The sequence below is a fragment of the Strongylocentrotus purpuratus genome, unplaced genomic scaffold (assembly GCF_000002235.5).
Source record: "Strongylocentrotus purpuratus isolate Spur 01 unplaced genomic scaffold, Spur_5.0 spur5_scaffold_13, whole genome shotgun sequence".
NCBI lineage: Eukaryota > Metazoa > Echinodermata > Echinoidea > Camarodonta > Strongylocentrotidae > Strongylocentrotus > Strongylocentrotus purpuratus.
Window position 1 is genome coordinate 16,024,092 of NW_022145598.1, and position 22,044 is coordinate 16,046,135.

Here is a 22,044-nt window from a genome sequence, read left to right on the forward strand (position 1 = left end):
CTTATTACTACTGTACTTTATACATGTACTCTCTAATAGGCAAAAATTCCTGAGAAAATTCTCAAACCTCAAAGATATTTATGGTTTTCTTTGAAGGCTAGGCATCTCTGTGCAACATGCTCTAACAGTGATTAAAATGGTGTTGAATTTTGATAAAAACAGAAAAATAAGAGGAACAAATTATTGAAAGATTGAGCAATATCTGATTAAAATAAGAAAGTTATGAATTGACTGAAGTTGTCATCAGTGAAACAAAAATTGGCAACACTGTGACATGTACACTACATGTTCATGTATCTTGTGAGGTCATCTCCAATTTATGCTGTTAGATACATGTACATGGACAGTGTATACTGTAACTTCCTCTCTCGCAAAAGTGTATTGTTATTTATGTTCATTTTTCTTATATTTTTCTATCTCACTTTTTAGCTGTAATCTCCTTCTGGTAGTCTGATACTCCATGCTGGACTGGGGCACTTGAATAGTAAGTCTAGAATGATGTACTATTTTTTGTATAATAATAATTCCACAAACATGATAAAAATACTAGTTTATCATCACAATTTGCTTGCTCCACGTAAAGTTAATAACTTATTTCTTCATACCCTCACCAGTTTTTTTTTCATTTTCGGAGTATAGTATCAGTATGTGAAAATTTGATTTCTCCCGATTGATGTTTCTTGAAAACGTGATATACAATGTATATAAGGTTACATCTAAAAGTATTCAACAAAAACCCAAATTCAACCAGTCCACCTTTCATCAAAAACATCAAATTTACAAGGGGTACATGTATGTGTGAATAATGTTAACTATTGGCCTATGATTGCAAATAATAATGATGAAATTGAAGGCCTATAGATTTCTGACGCTAATATCATTACAGATGCAGTCTCCAGAGATGCACTTTTAGAAAAAGAAAAAAGAGAATGTATTAATGATAGAGTCCAATGCTGTAAATACATGCATGTGTGTGTACACTGTACGTGTCTATGGTACTTTATACTTCAGTTGGAATTGGTTTATTAAATGCATTAAATTAGCATCCATATGCCAGGTTAAATGTTTACATGTCCAAGGCAATCTGTCATGGCTCATTTACGACCTATCTTAGCCTTCCGCGACCATGGCCTACATACCGTATTTGATAAAATGATACTATATATACAGTATGCACAAGACTAGCCTCAAGGCCCCCAAACTTAATAGTTAATAATCCCTTTTTCATACATGGGAAGGCCTACAGATAGTATATTTTTCTTAAATCTACATACATGTACATGTAGATGGTATTTCAGTAAATAACCGACCTTTAAGGTTAACAACTAAATTATTCATACCCCTTGTAAATTTGATATTTTTTGTCAGTTTTTTCATAACTCAAGGGCCTTTGTTGAATACTTTTAGACGTACATGTAAGCTTTGATATTTTACATTCTCAAATAACATAAATACATGTAAGGATAAATCAATTTTTCACATACACCCCTGTAGTAACTTGAATATATATTAAAGATTACAAAACTTGGTATGAGTATGAATAATTGCTCTTAACTCCTATATTTAACAAATTAAGCTAAAAATACAAGAACCCCGGTTTTCTTTCTTTTCTTCTTATTCGTAATTTTTTTGTTTTGTTACTCCCTTATCCGTTTTTACCATGTAAGGACACGTTCCCCCTTTTGTAGTTGCTTTCCCCCATAGTGATGTTATTTTTGTTGTTGTAGATTTACTTTTTATATTATGTAGATTATATTTTGTGTGTATTCATTCATTTGTCTATTCTTATGAGTAGCCTATATACATGTATTGATTATTCTGATTGTATGTGTTTATCTTGGCCTGGACCCCTTTGAAAAACAGCTTATAGCTGACAAGGGCAATCCATCCCATGAGTGGAGAATAAATAAATTAAAAAAAAAAAAAAAATCTGTTACCTGTTCATGTACAGTATAGGTACATTACAATTTACATGTGCATGACTTTACACATACATGTACATGTACATGTACATTTCATTACACATGTACAGTAAAAACTTTATACACACAGGTCTACGTTAACATTTTCACATGAAATCTGTTTAAACTAATGCTCAAGTATATATGTTGATTAATGGTGAGAATAATAGTGTATAGAGTTCATTCAATTATCCAATTTATTTTTCAATTGTGCCATGAAATGGACTGAATAACCAAAGTTTGCATAAAATATTAAATCTATTTGTTGGGAGTAATCATCCAATTAGATCTACAATATTTACATGAAGCTTGGTAATCGTAAATCTCATTTCATGAAAACAAAATCAGCAAATATCAGCTTGCTGTATGAACCGATATCAATCGATGAGCCAATGAAGTGTTCCCTGAAATCTAAGCAAAATAATCGATGCAATGTGAGCGCAAGCACTGATGAGCAATTATATTTTGTAATGCATGCTGAGCGCTTCCATTTAGCATGCCAGCTAGGGCACGTTCTGGTGAATCTACTCAAGATATTCCGAGAAAGGGGCCCCCCGGAGAATTTTTGTGCAAATGAGAAAACGTCTGGAGGAGGTTGGATGGCGTGCTACATACATGTATGTGTAGTACAGTGTAGGTGTTTAATCAATGATCGTGATGCCTAATGGTTTTATTATCATCATTATTATCATTTTTATTAGTATTATTACTTTTGTTTTTTATTATTATCATCATCATTTTTATTTTTATTTTTATTTTTAATTTAATTGTTATTGCTATTATTGTTATTATTATTGTTATTGTTTGTGTTATTGTTATTATTATTCTTATTGTTATTATTGTTATTATTATTGTTAGTCTTGTCATTTGCAAAGAACCACTCTCTGTAACATTTTCAGTACTATATATTCTGTATTTGAATGAATATTGGAATAGAAACAACAATGACAACTCCTCAAGCAGCATCTAACACCTCTTTTACAGTACATTTACATGTACTGTACGCCAGCATAGTATTAGGATGATAAAAGATGTCGCTAAGCCACCATCAGCCCATCTAATACTCTACCTGGAAACCTTTGCATCACGCCCTTGCTCTCCCTCCCCATTCACGCTAAGGCGTGAGACAAGGCATTACTGTATTCATGATAGAAAGAGAGGATTTGCATCCAAAATAGGAGAACTAGTAGCTAGGCAATAAAGGTGTAGCTACTGCCCTGGAATTGACCTCACTCGGCTGCTAGTTGTAGAGTGCTGTGGTATAGTTTGCAGGCATACACCCTTGTCTGTCATTCTGCATAACAGTGTCTGCACTGCGAGACTAAGCTGAAAGCATACTGCATAGGCTCTGTACTAATTTAGCTCCTCTGGACACAGCTAAAGACTGACTGAGCTACATGTAGGCTCAAAAGCGTCAAATTAGAGTCTGTTCCTGAAGACTATTAACGGAGTAGTAGCAGGGATGGGTGAATACACTGTATTGCACTGCATCCCAAATCACACCCCAACAACAAGTTACTTTAGCTAGACAGAGAGGTGAGGCAGTTTCGGGTGCAATCCGGTTCATGTATTGCTTGTTTTCCCTGGTAAGCAGCTTTATTATTATAACCATTCTCTATAGCGCAATTCACACTATGATCATGTACATTACATGTACATACTGGTAATGTACTACATGTAGATATTCATCTCTATGCACTTCCAAAGGACTGGATATTATTCACCTTGCTCTAGCTTCAGCAACTGCAGTGCTCAGTGCATTCAAGCAAGATTCAAGGACTGAATCCTACCAGGTACCAGCTTACAGCCCCTGGGTCGAGTACAGCAAATGTAGATTAATGTCTTGCCAAAGGAGATTTGTGCTGTGGCAGTATTCGAATCCTGTACCTTGTGTTTCAAAGTCCAGAGTCTTATCCACTACATGTAGGCCACAACATATAATTCTTTCTTCGTCTCTGTTGTAAACAAGCGTAATAACTTTATGTTCTGTTGATGTTGTACATGTACATGTACATGAAGGATACACGTATAGATAAATCGTCTGCTGAGAGCCAGAAGGGCATTATTAGGCCTGTCTTCATCAGCTGGCGATTGCCAAATAACCCACTATTTTAACTATCCCGATCTAGCTGAATTAGCTGGATAATTTGCGTCTTCATCAGCTCGCAGTTGCATTGAGCGGCATATTTGGTCGAGATAATCATCCCAAGATATCTTTGGCTAGTTTCCAAAATATCCCGCTATTTGTGCGGTGCGTCTTTACCAGCCCGAAGACTTGTACTATGCGCGAACGCTGGGCAAAATATCTCGAGCTAATTTCTCAAGCTCGAGTCTTGAGCTAATGAGAACGTGATTTGTAACTTCAGGCTTATTTCCCAAATCAGAAATATAGCGGGCTATTTGCAGAGCTACCAAGTGTCACGCATTAGGCGTGACGTCACGCATTTGGAGGGTCTGAAAACGGCTCTCACGCACGGCGCGTGCGCTAGATTAAAAAAAAAAAACGCCATACCCATACGTGTGTTATACCCTCGCACGCGCGCTTGCGCGCTGAAAAATGAAAATGTCACGCATTGCCGATCTTTTACCTTGGCGCCTCTGCATTTGGCAATCTCGAGCCGATGAGGACATACTCATTGGCTCTAGTGCCATCAAATAAACGCCCCCTTTCTGGCACTCAGGGTGCAGTTTCTTGAAACCGTCACAAGTCTAACATCTCGAACATCCCATTGAAACATGTTTTATAGAATTAACACACGTTTCTATGGGATGTCCACAAACTTAGATTTATGACAGTTTTGTGAAACTGGCCCGAGCGAACCAACTATTCATTGTACTGTCACACTTTGCTGCACTTGCGAACAAATGATAGAATGCAGATTTGTTATGCATCCACTTCCGAAAACCGATGCCTAAGGCAACGTACATTACAACTACATGTTCAGTACATGTGCGTTCTAATTCAGTAATGAATAATGATAATGATCTATTCTAGAATATTGATTCTGATATAAAAAAAAAAGATGCAGGCTCGACAATGGATGTTTCAATTTTGCATGCTCAGATATTCCCATCATTTTCTTTATTTCTTGCCATCCTGTAATAAACATCTACAGTACATCTAGCTCATCCATGATTATAATGTACATGTAGGTCTATTAAAGATCAAAGCTATCTGCAACTGCAGCATCAAAGATTAATTTTAATCAAAGTATGTACATGTACAGGCATAGTAGTTCAATTATTAAAGCTGTTTTAAAGAGCATGTATTGTCAGTATGAGAAAGTTTACACGAGGGTACAGTATTGCACATGTGCGGCAATACCATAGCTGGATTTATCAACCTTAGAGATAAACTTGAGTTCTGGTAAAAAAAGAAAATGAATTCTCACAGAATCTAACGAAAAATACACTGAATGTTCAAGATTACAAATAAATGTCATGTGCCAAACAATTTTGGAAGAAAATGTATACTGGCTGAGTAATGAGCATAGAAAGATAAGGAAATCAGGGTAGTACTAGCCCCGACACCATGTGTGTTGTCCCATATACATCTATCTGTGTAAGTGATTGTTACTTTACCAAGACTCTGCCAAATTTATGATGATTTTGATGACTCTAGAACCTTGCATTACACACCATTACTTACATGCTATATGATCAACTTTTCTGATCCAATTCACACCTTTTCTTTCACAATGCAATCGCATTACCATTCCAGTACTCAAGTTTATCTTTAATTGCAAACATTAGGGATCTAATTAGGAATACAGAGTGATTTTTTAAGTCTAACCTTATTCAGAGACATTTTCAAGAGAAAAAAAAAGAGAGGAATTGAGGGTTCAACTTCATACATTCATGTAACATTAGTTTGAACTTTTGGAAATAAAAAAGTAGGATCTATTTCCTACAAAGTAGGAACTACATGTATGTATTTATTTATCAAAAAATAGGAATGGTCAGCAGCCTTTTTTGGGACAGGTTCTATGCATAAATAAATATGCTGATGTCTTAAAGCAGTCATGTACAGGTGTATTCACAGTGTTGAATAGTATTAGGATGAACTTGACCAGATTGTCAACTTCTAAAGTTTGCTATCATTCAAATTCTTTCCTTTCCTTATCACTCAGCAATAAATTGTAAACAAGAGGTCACCTTTCCTAAATGGTTTGATTTGACCGGTATATACTATGCAGACATTGTATTTGATTTTGTGTGTACAATGTACATGTACATCATACATACCTGTTTATGTTGTTTCTGTACTTCCAACAGGCCTTAGGTCACAAACTTGGTGAATCTGCAGTTCATGCAAGTAATCAAAATGCACTTTGATACACATTTTTGTTATTAATTTAATAAATAAATGATATAACTTTTACAGCCAGAGGTTAAGCATGCAATTTCCTTGAGGCTTCTGAAATGTTGTTATTTATAAATGCACAAATAATAAACTAATGTCTCTCTATGAACTCAAATAGGTAAATACAACAAAAACATAATCATAAATTATCATGATTATCTATATTACAAAAAACTCCCTGCACACGATGAAGTGATGTACACTATACTTAATATGAACCTGCTTTGATAAGAAATTATATAGTCTATTAAAAGAAAATGACTTTGTTGTCTTTGAGAAATTTTAGGGATTTGCTATGAAACAAGCATGATTTCATTCCAGCTACTGTAGCTCCTGAGTGTTGTTGATGAGAATGCGGAACTGAACATACAACAAACATGCTTGTCCTTTGTCTCTCTCTCACTCTCTCTCTCTCACTCTCTCTCTCACCTCTCTCTCTCCTCAAATCCTAAGAATGTGCATGTACACATTGTACTTGTATGTGTAAAATCAACCTTGACTAATGTAAATCACATCGCACATCTCTGAATGAACAGTACAGAAGACCCTCTTGAGCTATCTATTGTACTCTGTCATTTGTCTGTAATCATGGATGAATAAATCCAATTACCAACCCAGAAGCGTAAAACCGACAAACTCATCACGAAGCTCTCCGTCTCGGTCATACATAACTACGAAGTACAATGTACTTGTATGAATATGAATTACTGTAATGCAAGTAGTCTGAAGTCTCATCCCTTTGCATTTATTTGGTAGATTAAAAAGATATAAAAATCTGCTTAAATACTTACAGGGCAATCTAACATTTGTCCAATTTGTGTGCAAGCAGGATCTTAAAAGTAACAATTATTGTATTTTTTTAAAAACACGATATGTGTAGTGATCATGGATGAATTAAGGTAATTACTACAAGCATAAAGCTGAAAAGCCTGACACAAATAGCTTCATTTACACTGTATGCAAAAATCATCAATTTTTCTCACATATCGGTGTTTCTTTGATACATGTACTTGCTATAGCAAACACAACAACAACAAAAACGAAAATTAAAAAATCCACCACTGGAATGTATTTCTTTTTCTTCTTTTTTAAACCGGCAGAAATTTGACCAATTTTTGAGGTGTAAATGCCTGCCCTTGAAAAATTAGGAAATTATTCCGGATTTTGGTCACGTGACTCTCCAAGCTTAATGTGCGATCGTATGCAGAGCACCCCAAAAATCAGAACTATTTTTTAATGGGCTGTTCTAGTAGTATGAAGTACAGGGTGTAGTCCAAAAAAAAGTGATGATACCGGTACTTCAAATGGTGTCAGGACTGTAAATATGGCATATTTGTAGTGATCATGGATGAATTAATCCAATTACTACAAGCATAGAACCGAAAAGCCTAACATGGTGATCTCTGTCAGTCATAAATGTTTGACGTACTGTATGAATTAATTTAGATTGACATGTACACCTGTAGTCTGTATTCTCATCCCTGTAAATTTTTGACAGAAAAAAAAAAAGTTAAATACACAGTTTAAAGGTACTATGTCCCATTTGCAGGCCAAAAAATTAAAAAAGTTAAATTCCAACTGCATTTGAAAGATAATACTAATTTAGAACTTCCATAAAAAAGGTGGGGCTTGAAAATGTCTTTAAGTGGGAAAATAACGACTATTAGTTGTCAAATCGACTTTAGGGCTATAGAGCCCAAAAGTAATAGTCTTGATTTTCAGACAATTGTACCGAATGGTAATACGTTTTATGCTGCGCAAAGATTCAATCAGTTTAATCTTGGCCATCACAAGAAGTGGGTTATTGATGTAGACAAATGCTTATGTACCCTTTACAACTAAGAAGAAAAAAGCCAGTCAGTCACTCAATAGTGTCTGACAGTGAAGTCTAGCAAATAAACGGGTTTCCTTGCATAATTTAATTATGAGGACACTGCTAGCGTTTAAATTTCACAGATAGGACATACATAACATATTCATAATTCCTGCAAAGTTCTACAGCATTTGAGGTTGGCTGCAAAAGGGACATAGTACTTTTAAAGTTGTGACATTCATGAAATTGTCAAAAATCTGGAGATAATTCATTGGTAATCGTGTCTATCCTCTACATAATGAATGTACATATATGTATAGGCCTTCATTTCCAAAATTTTGTAATTATGTTTTTCTCATGACCTCACCTTTTGTACAAATTAAACAATATATCCTCAAATCAGTCAACATATTTGAGTTATGGAAGGAAAAAAAACTCCCAAATTGTATGTGATAAAGCCATTTTTTCTTCAAAAGTGTAAGAAAAAGTCTTTTTTATTGATGGGAAAAATAATTTGTCAATGAAACATGTAAACCTACATGTAGTCTTTAATATCAGACCCTTTTCTGCTACAATTTACATGTACATGTGCTGTACTAACTGTAGGAAGTTTGTGTCAAAGTTTCAGTTGGAAACAATCGGGTCTTGAACCAAGCAGACTAGCAACATTGAGCAGTTAATTCCTCACATGCCTAATTGGTGTTGAAGCGTAACTCAATGCACGTACAGCTTCTGTGCATTTCTGCGGTAGAGCTCATCGGCAAATTGAAACGATAGCCGGAAATAATTAAATGTAAGAAGAACAGAGAGAGGGCGGTTGCAAATGAGATAATTGATTTGTAGTTTTTTTTACCTTACACGACATGTACATCATGTACAGTACATGTGCAGTGCATACAGATGTTAATGTACCTGCTGCTACTAATAGTGTATTGTATTGTATTTATTAAACTTCATTGATGTACATCAATATTCTGTTTATAAACATATACATGTAAATCAATTTACAATGCAATCTAACAAATCATTCTGTTTGGAAACATATCATATACATGTACATGTAAATCAATTTACAATAGTGGATACTCTTTTTTCCCTTTTTTTCTCGATAATGTATTGTTGCTGATCCCAAGTTTCCTGTTAGGATTTCAATTTCAGTTCAATTATTTATGTTTCCAACAAAACATTACAAATCAATTATAAACATTTACAACAAATGCAGAAATACATATTGGAAACAGAGGGGTCCACTAAAAAGCAATGCTTGTACAAGTGTGAACACCTCAAATGAAACACACAATCACAATAATGTTTACTGACTGATCAAGCCAGAAAGTGTACATTCCAACATCATATACAATACATGTAGGTGTGGCTCAGCGATGCTGCCTGAATTGTATCCAGCATGGGATAGCGGAACATAATTTTTTTTTCTTCGATTCATTAATCCTCGATCAATTATTTGTTTATAAATAATCTATTATTCAAAGCATGATAGCCAAAAAGAGGTAGCCTCCTGTAAAAGGTTGGTAGTTCTATCTCCTAAAGGCTAAAAGGAGTTGAGTTGCCATGTACATGTAAATGTACATGTACAGGGTGTATGTAGAATAGTTTTGCTCACATCACTTGACACAGTAGTAAAGATATTGCTCTGTGAGACAAATTGAAGTAGCATTGAAATTTGTCAGCATTCCCAGAATAGCTGAATGGTGTAAATTACATTATGCCTCAGACGAAACTCAGACTTTTGACCTCTCAGTGCCCATACATGTGTGATTGAAATAACTGTTTCCACAATTCTTACTTGTTCATGGAGTATTTAGAAGAACAAATAACACAGTGGAGGTGTTGTGGTCCAGTGGATAAGTGTCCGGACTCTGAACCACAAGGTATGGGGTTCGAATCCCTGTTGCAGCGCTAATGTCCTTTTGAAAGACGTTATTTGACAATTGCCACACTCCACCCAGGTGAGGTAAATGGGTACTTGGCAGGAATGAATTCCTTAAAATGCTACAGCACTGCAATGCTGGCCATGCTTGAGCTGTAGTAGTTAAAGATAAACTTGAGTTCTGGTAATGTGATTACATTGTGAAAGAAAAGGTGTGGAATGGATCAGAAAAGTTGATCATAACTGCATGCAAGTAATGGTGTGTAATGCAAGGTTCTGGAGTCATCAAAATCATCATAAATTTGGCCCAGTCTTGGTAAAGTAACAATTACTTACACAGAAAGATGTATATGGGACAGCACACATGGTGTCGGGGCTAGTACTACCCTGATTTCCTTATCTTTCTATGCTCATTACTCATCCAGTATACATTTTCTTCCAAAATTGTTTGGCACATGACATTTATTTGTAATCTTGAACATTCAGTGTAAGTTTCATTAGATTCTGTGAGAATTCATTTTCTTTTTTTACCAGAACTCAAGTTTATCTTTAATAATAATAATAGTAATAATGAAGCTTCACTGTTATTATTACTATTGTGTGTATACTTTTTGATTACATATTCATTACATATTCATAATAATTCTGTTGGAGAGCTTCATCACTCTGTTAGCAATTTTTTTTAAAAATTATTCTTTTGTTTGTGCCCTAAGGTCATGAAAAGTTACTAATCATGTAACTTTCCTTGCAGGAAGCTTTTATTCAACTTTGTGTTAATCATCCACATTCTGGGAAGTTTCATGCACTGAAATAATTTAATCGCATCACTGAATCTTTGCAGTTCACACAAACTTCATGTTGCAAAAAATTCTGATTTTCCAGAAGTTACATGTAAGCCCCCTGTACATGTATCTCGTGAAAATATTTCCTGTGTATGGTAGTAATTTTACATGTAATAGCAATTGCCAATTTTTCTTATTAAATTATGCAACCAAATTTGATATTGTGTCCATCTCTATATGTGCCTAGCACATAGCAGAGAGAAATATTGAGAAGAACACTTTCTTAAAGTTGAGATAAATCATTGCAGATCTTCTCACGTTTTGGAAAGAGAAACAGAGTTTGTTATGACAGACAATACAGACCATCTTTGGGTGATTGATCGGGTGGTAATCAGATTCTGTCTTGAGTACCACTCTGTGGCTTCTGGGCTTGTCTGAGAAACTATTATATATCATGGACGCTAAGTAAGGGAAGATATTGAAACAAAGTAGAACTTAAGCTTTACAAATGTATCTACTATCTAGTGTAAATCAATGCAAAGATTACACTGGATAGGCAAATTATAGATAGAGGGTGAAAAAAAGGAATGAAGAAGGGGAGAGGGGCAGGAGGGGAAGGAGGAGGGAGAGAAGCAGGATGGAGGGAAGGAGGGAGGGAGGGAGGGAGGGAGGGAGGGAGGGAGGGGGAGGGAGGAAGGGAGGGAGGAGGGAAGGAGGAGCAAGTGAGAGAAGGAGGGAGGACAGGAGGAAGGAGAAGATGGAGGGAATGGGGAAGTGAGGCAGGGAGGGAGGGGGATGGAGAGAGATAATTAGATTCTGTATACAGTCTAAAGTACTCCTCTGTGGCTTCTGGGCAGGGTAGAGAAACTATTATGTACCCTGGATGCTGAGGGCAAAATATAGGAAGCAAAATACATAGGAGCAACGTGAGAGAGAGAGAGAGAAAGAGAGAGAGAGAGGGAGAGAGAGAGAGGGGGGGGGGATGATTAAGGGAAAGAGGGAAGGAGTGGAGGAGAGAGGCCAGTCAGAAGGGAAGGATGGAGATTTCTAAACAGAATTCTGTCTGAAGTACTATGCAGCTTCTGGCTTCTGCATGGGCTTGTAGAGAAACTACATTATAGGAGCAATGCATTAATGCTACTGGCAAGAGAAACACTGTACAACTAGGAAGCAGTATAGTGTTATATGCAGGGATAGAAATAAGAGGGAAGGAAAGAGGGATGCAACAAAGATGAGGAGAAGGAGGGAAGGAAGGATGGGGCAGAGAGTAGGGATGGGGAAGGAGGGAGGAAGGGAAAGAGGGAAAGAGGGGAGGATAGAGAAATGGATGAAGGGGAGGGAGATAATCAGATTCTCTTTAACTTCTTCTTTGTGGCTTCCGGGTTTATTGAGATATGCTTTTATACATCCTGGATATTGAGGGTCACACATTCGAACAAAGTGGAACTAAAGCAGTTACTTCAAGTCAAAATACTTAATGAAATTTTGCAGGCCACACATGATTTCAAGCTGCATTTTACAATTGTACATGTAGTACTACAATGTTTCATTCAACTTTATAGAAATAACTGAAATCGGGTTCTCTCTTTTTAGACTGGTTCATTGGGATGGTTTGTCATTGCCTTGGTAACCAACATAAGCAGACCACAGGAGGGATCAGACATGTCGAGTAGTCTTCACTCACTTTCACAGCGAGATGTACTTTCCTTCATCCCATGATGATGGAGATGAAGACTACTTTGGAAGGCTAGCAAGAATGCCCAAAGCGATATCATTGATTCTTTAAATATCTGAGGGAAAAGTGAATAAAAAAAAAAATTAAAGCATGGACCATACACCTGTACAATACAGTTTTAAAGTTAAAATGGAGGGAGAAGGGGGGGGGGGTACCAAAAGGGTTTCATAGAAAGGCTACTCCACCCATATGCATAAATGTATTTTTAATTATCAAAGGGGGGGGGGCATGGAACATTGCATTATAAGGGTACCTTAATAAATCTTGAGCTGCTGTGATTCTGCAGTTAATGTTTCTGATCTGCCATTCATTACCATCAGAAGTCATCACGACACCACATTCCTTCAATTTACGAACCCTTTGATACATTATGCATGTATGATGGCATCGCCAGACAACATTAAAGACTACTTGCTTGCCAGGCGCCTCAGTGAAAAAAATACACGGGGGCTCTGCAAATTAGCCCCCAAAATGCCCAAAAGAGCCCCCAAAATCTGCATAGAGTACAATGCAAAACAACTTTAAAGAGTGTTATTTTCATGCAAGCAAGCTTGAAAAGTAGCCCCTGAAATTTGTTAAGTATTTATTTCCCTGAGGTGCCTTGTCTGTTCCAGCTCCAAGGCTTTCCATCTGCTTCTATCTCTGTTTCCTTGTAATGTGACGTTACTTCCATTACCAGTCAGCCCATTGAACTTATCCATGTATTTGATGCGCCTGCTCCCTCTGCTTCAATTCGACGGGCCCAGCCCCCTCCCCCTTCGCCAAAAAAAAAACAGATTTTAAAAAAGATGATAATGTTAATTTCACCTTTTTAAACAAATGAAAATGCCCCTCCCGCAAAAATGTGATTTAAAAAAAAAAAAATGCTCAGAGGGGGGAGGGGGGGGGGGGGGGGGGAGGGGGAGGGGGGAGGGGGGTTAAAAGGGGGGCTAAAAGTTCAGCCCCCCCCCCCCCCCCCCCCCCCCCCACTGAGCTTAATATTGGTCGGCGCAATTTTAAAATTTCAGGGGGCAAAAAAAGAAAAGAAAATTTAGTGATCACTAAAAGTTTTAGTTCCTTTAATTTTATTCCTGCACCTTGTCTCGTCGTTGCCGATGTCGGCTTACTGTGCGGCCATGCTGGGATGTCATTCTAAGATGGAACGCATGCCTGCATGTTCTTCGCATTAGAAACGTCATGTAAATAGGAAAACGTATGTGAGTTGGATAATGATGCTTAGTTGGTTGTCATTGGAGCGGGCAATGGATTGAGATGCTGGATGATGGAGAGAGAACGGAAAAGATCAGTGGATGTATCTGTATGCAATCTACATTCATATGTTGCTACATGTATATGTTTTGTTTTGTAATGTACATGTTTTGGTTGGTAATATACATGTTTTGGTTGGTAATATACATGTTTTGGTTGGTAATGTACATGTTTTGGTTGGTAATGTACATGTGTTGGTTGGTAATGTACACGTATATGGACTGCAGTGTAAATGCAGCTGTAGATTTCATGCAATAAAGAATCATTGTGCTGAATAAATTAGTATGCCATCAGGCCTTCTTGTGGCCCCATAGCTGCCTATCTCAGTGTGAATTTCCATTTTGGAGTACGCTTGAAAGAAGTTGCTATGGTTACTATGAGCATCAAGAGGCTTTTCAAGTAGAGAGTTTGAGGCTAGACTATATAGTGGTTGGATGGGAATCGATTTCCATTTTTCTTTTTTGCCCGACTGCACACGCGGTGGTCGATAGCGAAAGATTTATTCCAAACCCATACACTACTGTACATGTAGTGTGACTATGGTATGAAAGAAATAAAGTGATGGAAACCGATCGAGGCAGGGTTTCAAGTAGTACTTTCAAGAAACCTTCATAACTACAAGTTTGACGACAACCAATTGAAATCCCTTGAATGATTTTAATAGCGCCTTATCATGGTGGTTAAGCTACAGCCGGGGTAATAATGTGTATTAACTTATTATTAAGGGCAGTAGAGTATGTATTTATATAGTAGCTGCACTATACAAAGTACAGAAGTTCCTTCATGTACAGTACATGTACCGCCTCACAAGCATGCATAGCGAATAGAGAAAAGAAAGAGGGTTACTGGTACTCAGAAAGTGCTGAGGTTAGTGAAAACCAGAAGTCAATGGAAATTTGATGTTTATCATTGCCTGAGTGACAATGGGGGCTAGGGTTCAAGTTGTATGAACTTTTTTCTTCTGCTTGAGCAGAAGAATATATCGTGTCACTCACATTGTGCCCACCACGTGAGGTGTAAAGTGAAAAAGATTTACTGCGACCATATTAGGTTACACTTTCCCACATTGGCTAGAGTGTGAGGGAAAGCCGAGGATTTGGGACGGAGGGAGATTCTAGAGAGAGAGAGAGAGAGAGAGAGAGAGAGAGAGAGAGAGATCAGGTGAGAAGTAATACATTGTAGGTATGTACATGTACATTTCATGTTTGTTTCTGCCCAAGAGAGAGTCAGAAGAGTTGAGAGGGAGAAGAGATGAGGGAGGATGAGGGGGAGAGGCAGAGACAAAGAGAGAAAGAGAGGGAGAAAGAGAGGGAGGGAGGGAGAGAGAGAGAGAGAGAGAGAGAGAGAGAGAGAGAGAGAGATCAGGTGAGAAGTAATACATTGTAGGTATGTACTGTACATGTACATTTCATGTTTGTTTCTGCCCAAGAGAGAGTCAGAGGAGTTGAGAGGGAGAAGAGAAGAGGGAGGATGAGGGGGAGAGACAGAGACAAAGAGAGAAAGAGAGGGAGAGAGAGAGGGAGGGAGATAGAGAGATAGAGAGAGAGAGAGAGGAAGAAAAAAAAAAAGGGGGGGGGGGTGAGAACCTTTAGATGCATGGAGAAAGGGAGAGAGGGAGAAACAAATTATTCTCCTGAAATGCTTGGAAGTGGAAGCCCTAATAAAGAATTGGAGCACAGTTTGCCTCCATAACAATAGTCAATACCTTACTCCACTGCATGAGATTTTCAATGCAATGAAACTTTAGAGCAAAAACTAGTGGAAACAATATTAAATGTCATTGCTTCCTTCTCTTATTCTGTAATGAATATTTGTAACCTTTTCCATTTTTCGTCAACTGAATTCTAGGCGCAGTATGAGCTTTCCTTTTTACTACATTTCTTTTTAAAAAAAAATTAAAAAATTTAATGTTGATATTTTGTTCCTTTACCATTTTGGTGTATAATAATGCCCATACATGTCTTGACTTGACTTATGCCGTCCACGCAGGCAAGGGGTCTCGTGATGGCTACATGTAACATACCCTTATACTTGAGAAGAAAAAAAATCACATACAAATAAGTCATGTACATTTATGCGCAGATCAAATAAACTTATTTTTATGAGGGATGAAACCAATATAGCAACTGACACAACTCTGAATTTGTATGAGTTACAAAATTGTTTGCCCCCCCCCCCCGCCCCACTGCAAAATCACTGTCATTTATAATTTGTGAAAGTTGCATGTCATGATAGCTTTATAGTGCACTGTACATTGTGTGAGTACAATACAGTACATACATGTACATTTAGGTAGACATTGGAAGCAGTTATTAAAAAGACATTATGAGGTAGGTTCTTATACTTCCTATTTCACAATTGATTTCTTCATTGGTATGAAATGAAACTGATATCATTTTCCCTGAAGTGTATCGACAATTATAAACCAATACGGTCTTTATCATTTGAACAAGCTTGTATAGACTTAACTTTAATGAACTTATTTTGACATAATATGATAGATACTATTGAAGTAGGAGAGATATCGTCCTTGTTTTCACGAAGTGACGGTAGTGAGGAAAATCGTAACGCAAAGTGAATGCAATTTTTTTTCACTACCGTCACTTCGTGAAAACAGCGACGATATGCTGAGTTGCTGATACAAAGCATCTTTCATCCCTCTTTTAATGAGGCTCTAGATAAAGACTAATAGCCTGTTGATGGAAAAATAGGAATCTTATTTGAAAAGATAGATAGTAATGGTATAGATATTAATGTATGGCAAAAAGGAAATCACGATTAGTAAAGGTACTGCAATACTGTAAAACTCTTCAACCCATGAATTATTAAAGGGATCGTTTAACAATGTTAAATCTGAGATACACGGCCCTAAGTGTTATCAGTGTCTGTGATATGGTGTAATATTGAAGCCCTAAAAAAATTGCGCTTCAAAATGATCAAGAAGTGCCTCAAAAAAGTAAAAATCTTTGAGTGACCGGTTTTACCATACTCGTTTTCCCCAATAGACTGTAGTGTTATGAAAACCGTCAGGCGAACGGTTTTCAAAATTTGTAATTCCAATCATAAATATCTTGATAATCAGACAGGCGATCAGCTTGTAAAAGTCATGGGGCTCCTGACTGACCTAAAGGTTTATAATTATCATTGCATCATGAGCTAAATCCAGAATTTGTTTCAGAATCTGAGACAAAGTTACCTGATCCCTTTAAACAATACTAGTTGAGAGTGACTCAAGCTATCAACAAAATACCTGCCCACCTAGCCATTTAAACAAACAATATCGATGTGAATAACATTTCAGGAATGGATTCCATGGACTTATTTGGTAGAGAAAAGTTTTTCAATCTCCACGAGGAGCAGACAGCCGTCTATGATCAATGTCTGGGGCACAAATCTCTCATCAACAAACTTTATCCCACCATCTTTGTCTCCCTTCTCACTCCCCCTCTCTCTCTGTGTGTCTCTCTCTTTCTCTTGCATCTCTCTCTCTCTTTCCTTCTCCCCCCCCCCCTCCCCCCTCTCCAGTCTTTCTTATGCTTTCTCTTTCTGGAAACTGCAACTCTTAACAGTTAAAACTGGCCTTATTTTAAGGCTAATTTGTTTCTCCTGTACATTATTGTTATTTTCGTTTTTTAAAGGTGGTAAATGAAACGTTGCTAAGAAAGCATGTATGTGCTTGTAAGTACATACATGTAGCAGCCAGGGGACTTACGGCTTTAAGTCCTCAACTGAATGAAATGAGGATAAACCATTGTGCATATAAACAAAGGAGACTTTTATCTCAATATTTCATCATTTTAGTGTTCTATATTATATTGTTGTTCATGAATAGACCAGGGAGGTGTTTCACAGAGATCCTAAGTCGAACTTACTGTATCTCTAAGTTGGACTTAAAAGTTATGGAAAGCCATCAGCATCCTTGAAAATATTTTGTAAAAGTTATTTTAAAAGGCGTAAAATGTTGATTCAAATCATTCGTATTTTCTATCGTCATGGGAGATTTCATGTTTTTGATGTGGAATTTTTGGAAAGTCTAAAATACTTGATTTTTCGCTTTTAAATATATTTTATTTTAAGGCTACAAATGGCTCTCCATAACTTTTAAGTTCAACTTAGAGTTCAGTTTGACTTAGAATCTTTGTGAAACACCCCCCAGATGTGCATGTACACTTCAGACTTGTTAGCAAACAAACTTGTAAAAATCACCTTCCTTTGCCTTCTCTAAATAGCGAAGAAAAGTGTATTGGGATTCTGAATAATATTCTGATTATACAAAAAAAAGTCTTGAAGTAGGACTGGGAATGAAACCATTCTTGCAGTCCCCATGGCTCGAGGATGATTTTCTTTGGAAGATTCCTTCTTGCTCGTAAATTTGTCGGCCTTAAACGCGATAGCCGTCACCATCAATCATCGACCGCAGGAAGATTGGCTAAGTCCCTGGAAATTAAGAACGAGTCTAATAAGCTACTCTACACCACAGTCATTCAGTACTGAGAGAGGGACAGTGATTGCAAGTTTAAAGAGAAGGTTGAGTTCTGGGAAGAGGTGAAAAATAATTTGAGAGTGTTGTCATTGTTATTATGCAAGTGTGGAAGAACATCAGATAAAAGAATGTTCCCTTCAAATGCCTTAATGTTCTAAATATGGCACGTAACAGCATAAAAATCGGGACTTGCCACATGTTCATGTAGTCCCATACATGTATATATGTACATCTTTCTGTGTACAGTGCTTGTAACTTTACCCAAGACTGGGCCAAATTTCTTATCATTTTGATGATTTCAGAACCTTGTAAATTGAGTTGCTAACTGTACATGTGACTAATAACCGGATACTTATTAACATATGGAAAAAATATGGAAGCAGCCATCTTTAAAGATCCCTTGTTTAAAAAGGCATTATTCTTAAACATGCACAGGACAAACATGTATCTTAGAACAGAGAAAAAGAAGTTTGTTTATGATCTTCAATTTGATATTGACAGTAATGAAATGGAATGAAATAGCTGTGATGAACAATCAAGTACATCCATAACTGTACATTACATGTACATCAGAGCTGTATGCGCTGATACATATTTGTTTTTAATATCACGTTTGAAATGATCTACTTTTAATTTGCAATTAGTTGGCAAGTACACCCAGATGACAGTTCGGTTCTTCCTCCATGGCATTAAATCTGTTAGAACCCCATTTGTCTAGGAACAGTTGTATCCTGAATAGCCTTCCCTCTTGAAGTACTGATTTCATATCTTACACTGATGGGGAATGGGACCGACCAAACGTAAACAATAAATCTTTTTAGAGGAAGCCCATCTTGAAATATGTGAGTTCAATGGGTTTGATAAAGATTTATAAATAGAATATGAGTCAGAAAGGTTTATAGTTGTGGTAGCTTTAGGAGGAAATAAATGGAATCAGGTATGAAGATGATGGTATAGCTTTTATCATGTGAAGTGTATATGGCAGCTATGAGATAATAATGAGAGAGGGAGAGAGAGAGAAGGAGAAGAAAAACAGAAAAAGATGTAGAAGTAGAAGAAGAAGAACAAAGCAAGAAAGAGAAAAATTTAAGAAAGTTGGAGGAGGAGCAGGAGCAGGAGAAAAAGTAGGAGAAGGAGGAGAGGAGGAGGAAGAAAAAGGAGGAGGAGAAGGAGGAGAAGAAGAAGAGGAGAAGAGAGAGAGAGAGAGAGAGAGATAAAGAGAGAGAGGGGAAATGGTTGAATGTTATGTTAATCAAGAAAAAAACTCCTGAATTCTTTATGTGTTTGTAGAAGTCAAAGAGGTCCCTTTACCTTTCTTTATTGATGCAGAGAATGTGTTCATATCTTGTGCTGATAAGACTGGTGTATGTACACATCTCTCATGCCATTAAGACTAGAGGGCAATCCAATCAGCGAGAGGTCAAGGGTGACTTATGAAAGCAACACTAAACAAGATGGCATGTAGGGCATTTTAGTCGCTCATGGTACTTAACAAGCTTGCCATGGTTATGCTAGTCATCGGCTGCCCGCAGGGAGGATGCAAAAGCTACTGACGGCTTTCTTGTGAGCAGTATAGAGGTATTAATTGTTAGAGGAGGAGGAAGAGGAAAAAGAGAAGGAGAAGAAAAAAGAAAAGGAAAAGGAGGAGGAGGAGGAGGAGGAGGAGGAGGAGGAGGAGGAGGAGGAGGAGGAGGAGGAGGAGGAGGAGGAGGAGGAGGAAGAGGAAGAGGAAGAGGAAGAGGAAGAGGAAGAGGAAGAGGAAGAGGAAGAGGAAGAGGAAGAGGAAGAGGAAGAGGAAGAGGAAGAGGAAGAGGAAGAGGAAGAGGAAGAGGAAGAGGAAGAAGAAGAAGAAGAAGAAGAAGAAGAAGAAGAAGAGAGAGAGAGAGAGAGAGATATATAAAGAAAGATGGGGCTTTACAAGCTTGCCATGGATAGCTAGTCATCGGCTGCCTGCAAGAAGGATGCAACTGCCACTGACGGCTTTGTTGTGACCAGCAGAGGTAGTATAAGAGGAGGAGAAGAAGGAGAAGGAGAAGGAGAAGGAGAATAAAAATGAGGGGAGGAGGAGAAGGATGAGGAGGAGGAGGAGGAGGAGGAAAAGGAGAAGAAAAGAAGAAAAAGGAGTAGGAGAAGAGGGAGAGAGAGAGAGAGAGAGAGATGGGACTTTACAGGGAATAATTTTCCTGGTATCGCATCGCAATTTGCTATGCATTTTTGCATGACTGCTATACAAAATATCTTTTGTGTAGCAGTTTTCTTCCATAGAAATGTACAGAATTTAATTTGAAATATTTATCCATCGGCTGAAATTGCTAATCAAAAAATTTGAGGAAAATTATTCCCTGCTTTACAAGCTTGCCATGGTTATGCTAGTCATCAGCTGCCTGCAAGAAGGATGTAACTGCCACAGACGGCTTTCTTGTGAGCAGGGGGGTGTTTCTCGTGAGCAGGGGGGTGTTTCTCAAAGATCCTAAGTCGAACTTAAGTTGCACTTACCGGTACACATTATGGAGAGCCATTTGTAGACATAAAATAACATATCCAGAAGCAAATTTTTTTGACTTTTTATATATCCCATATCAAGAACATACAATCTCCTTGATAACAGAAAATATGAATGATATGAATCAACATTTTATGCCTTTAAAAATAACTTTAAAAAAAATATTTTCAAGGATGCCAACGGCTTTCCATAATTGGTAAGTCCAACTTAAGTTCAACCTAAGATCTTTGTGAAACACCCCCAGCAGAGGTAGTGTAATTTCAGTCAACACTCCAGAATGTTCCTCATCGAAAGGAGCGTAATTGTGTGCAGTATTGCAATGTGGATAGAAATTCCAAGGAGTGTATTAATCGCTGTCATGTCTCATTTAATATAATCTAACCAAAGTGATGTGGAAAGTCTCAACATTTCTAACCATATCCTTTTTTCTTATGCTGGTGATCAGAATGTGATTGGTTTTGTGATTGGTTGAGACCTATCCACAGAAACATAAATTTTGGTAACAAATTCTACGGCAAAAAATTGTTAACTTTTAGAAAAGCTCATCGTAAAAGTGTGTTGACAGTTTTTCTTTGTAAAGCCCAGCACACAATACAAGATTTGACTATGATCCAATTTTGGAAGAATTTGGGATTTGGCATTTGATGAAAACATTAACAAATGTGCAATTTGTCAAGTTTTGGATATCTGCATGATTGATTTTGATGATTGGTCTTCTTACAATCTCATAGAATACAAATAAAGTACACATGCAGTGTCATGCACCATGGGGGCTGTTTCACAAAGATCCCAAGTTGAACTTATCTCTAAGTTGGACTTGACAGTTATGGAAAGCTGTTAGCATCTATACAAATATTTTGCAAAAGTTATTTTAAAAGGCATAACATGTTGATTAAAATCATTCATATTTTCTATTATCAAGGAGATTTCATTTTGTTGATGTGGAATTTATAAATAGTCTAAAATACTTGATTTTTCGCTTTTGAACATACCTTTTTTTATGGCTACAAATGGCTCTCCATAATGTTTAAGTCCAACTTACAGTTGAGTTTGACTTGGGATTTTTGTGAAACACCCCCCCCCCCCATATGTGATAACCATAATGCGAATAATCAATGCTAGACTCTGGGCACATGTATCAGTCATTGTGTTAATGCCTGGGGCCGTTGTAATCATAAGGGAATGTAGGCTTGTCATCATTAGCCCAACTTTTCTTCAAAGTAGCCATTTACATGTACTCTGATCAAGGGTATCAAGCCCCATTGCAA

The 22,044-nt window shown here is 37.2% G+C and overlaps 1 protein-coding gene across 3 annotated transcripts in view; it reads left to right on the forward strand.

Annotated features, from left to right (window-relative positions):
- Nucleotides 1-22,044, forward strand: part of LOC105436929 (focal adhesion kinase 1) — a 136,884-nt gene that overhangs the window by 9,987 nt on the left and 104,853 nt on the right. For all 3 annotated transcript variants that reach the window (XM_030983011.1, XM_030983012.1, XM_030983013.1), the window contains exon 2: nt 430-484. The gene's annotated coding sequence lies outside the window, so the exon portion shown is untranslated. The remainder of the gene's footprint in view (nt 1-429; nt 485-22,044) is intronic.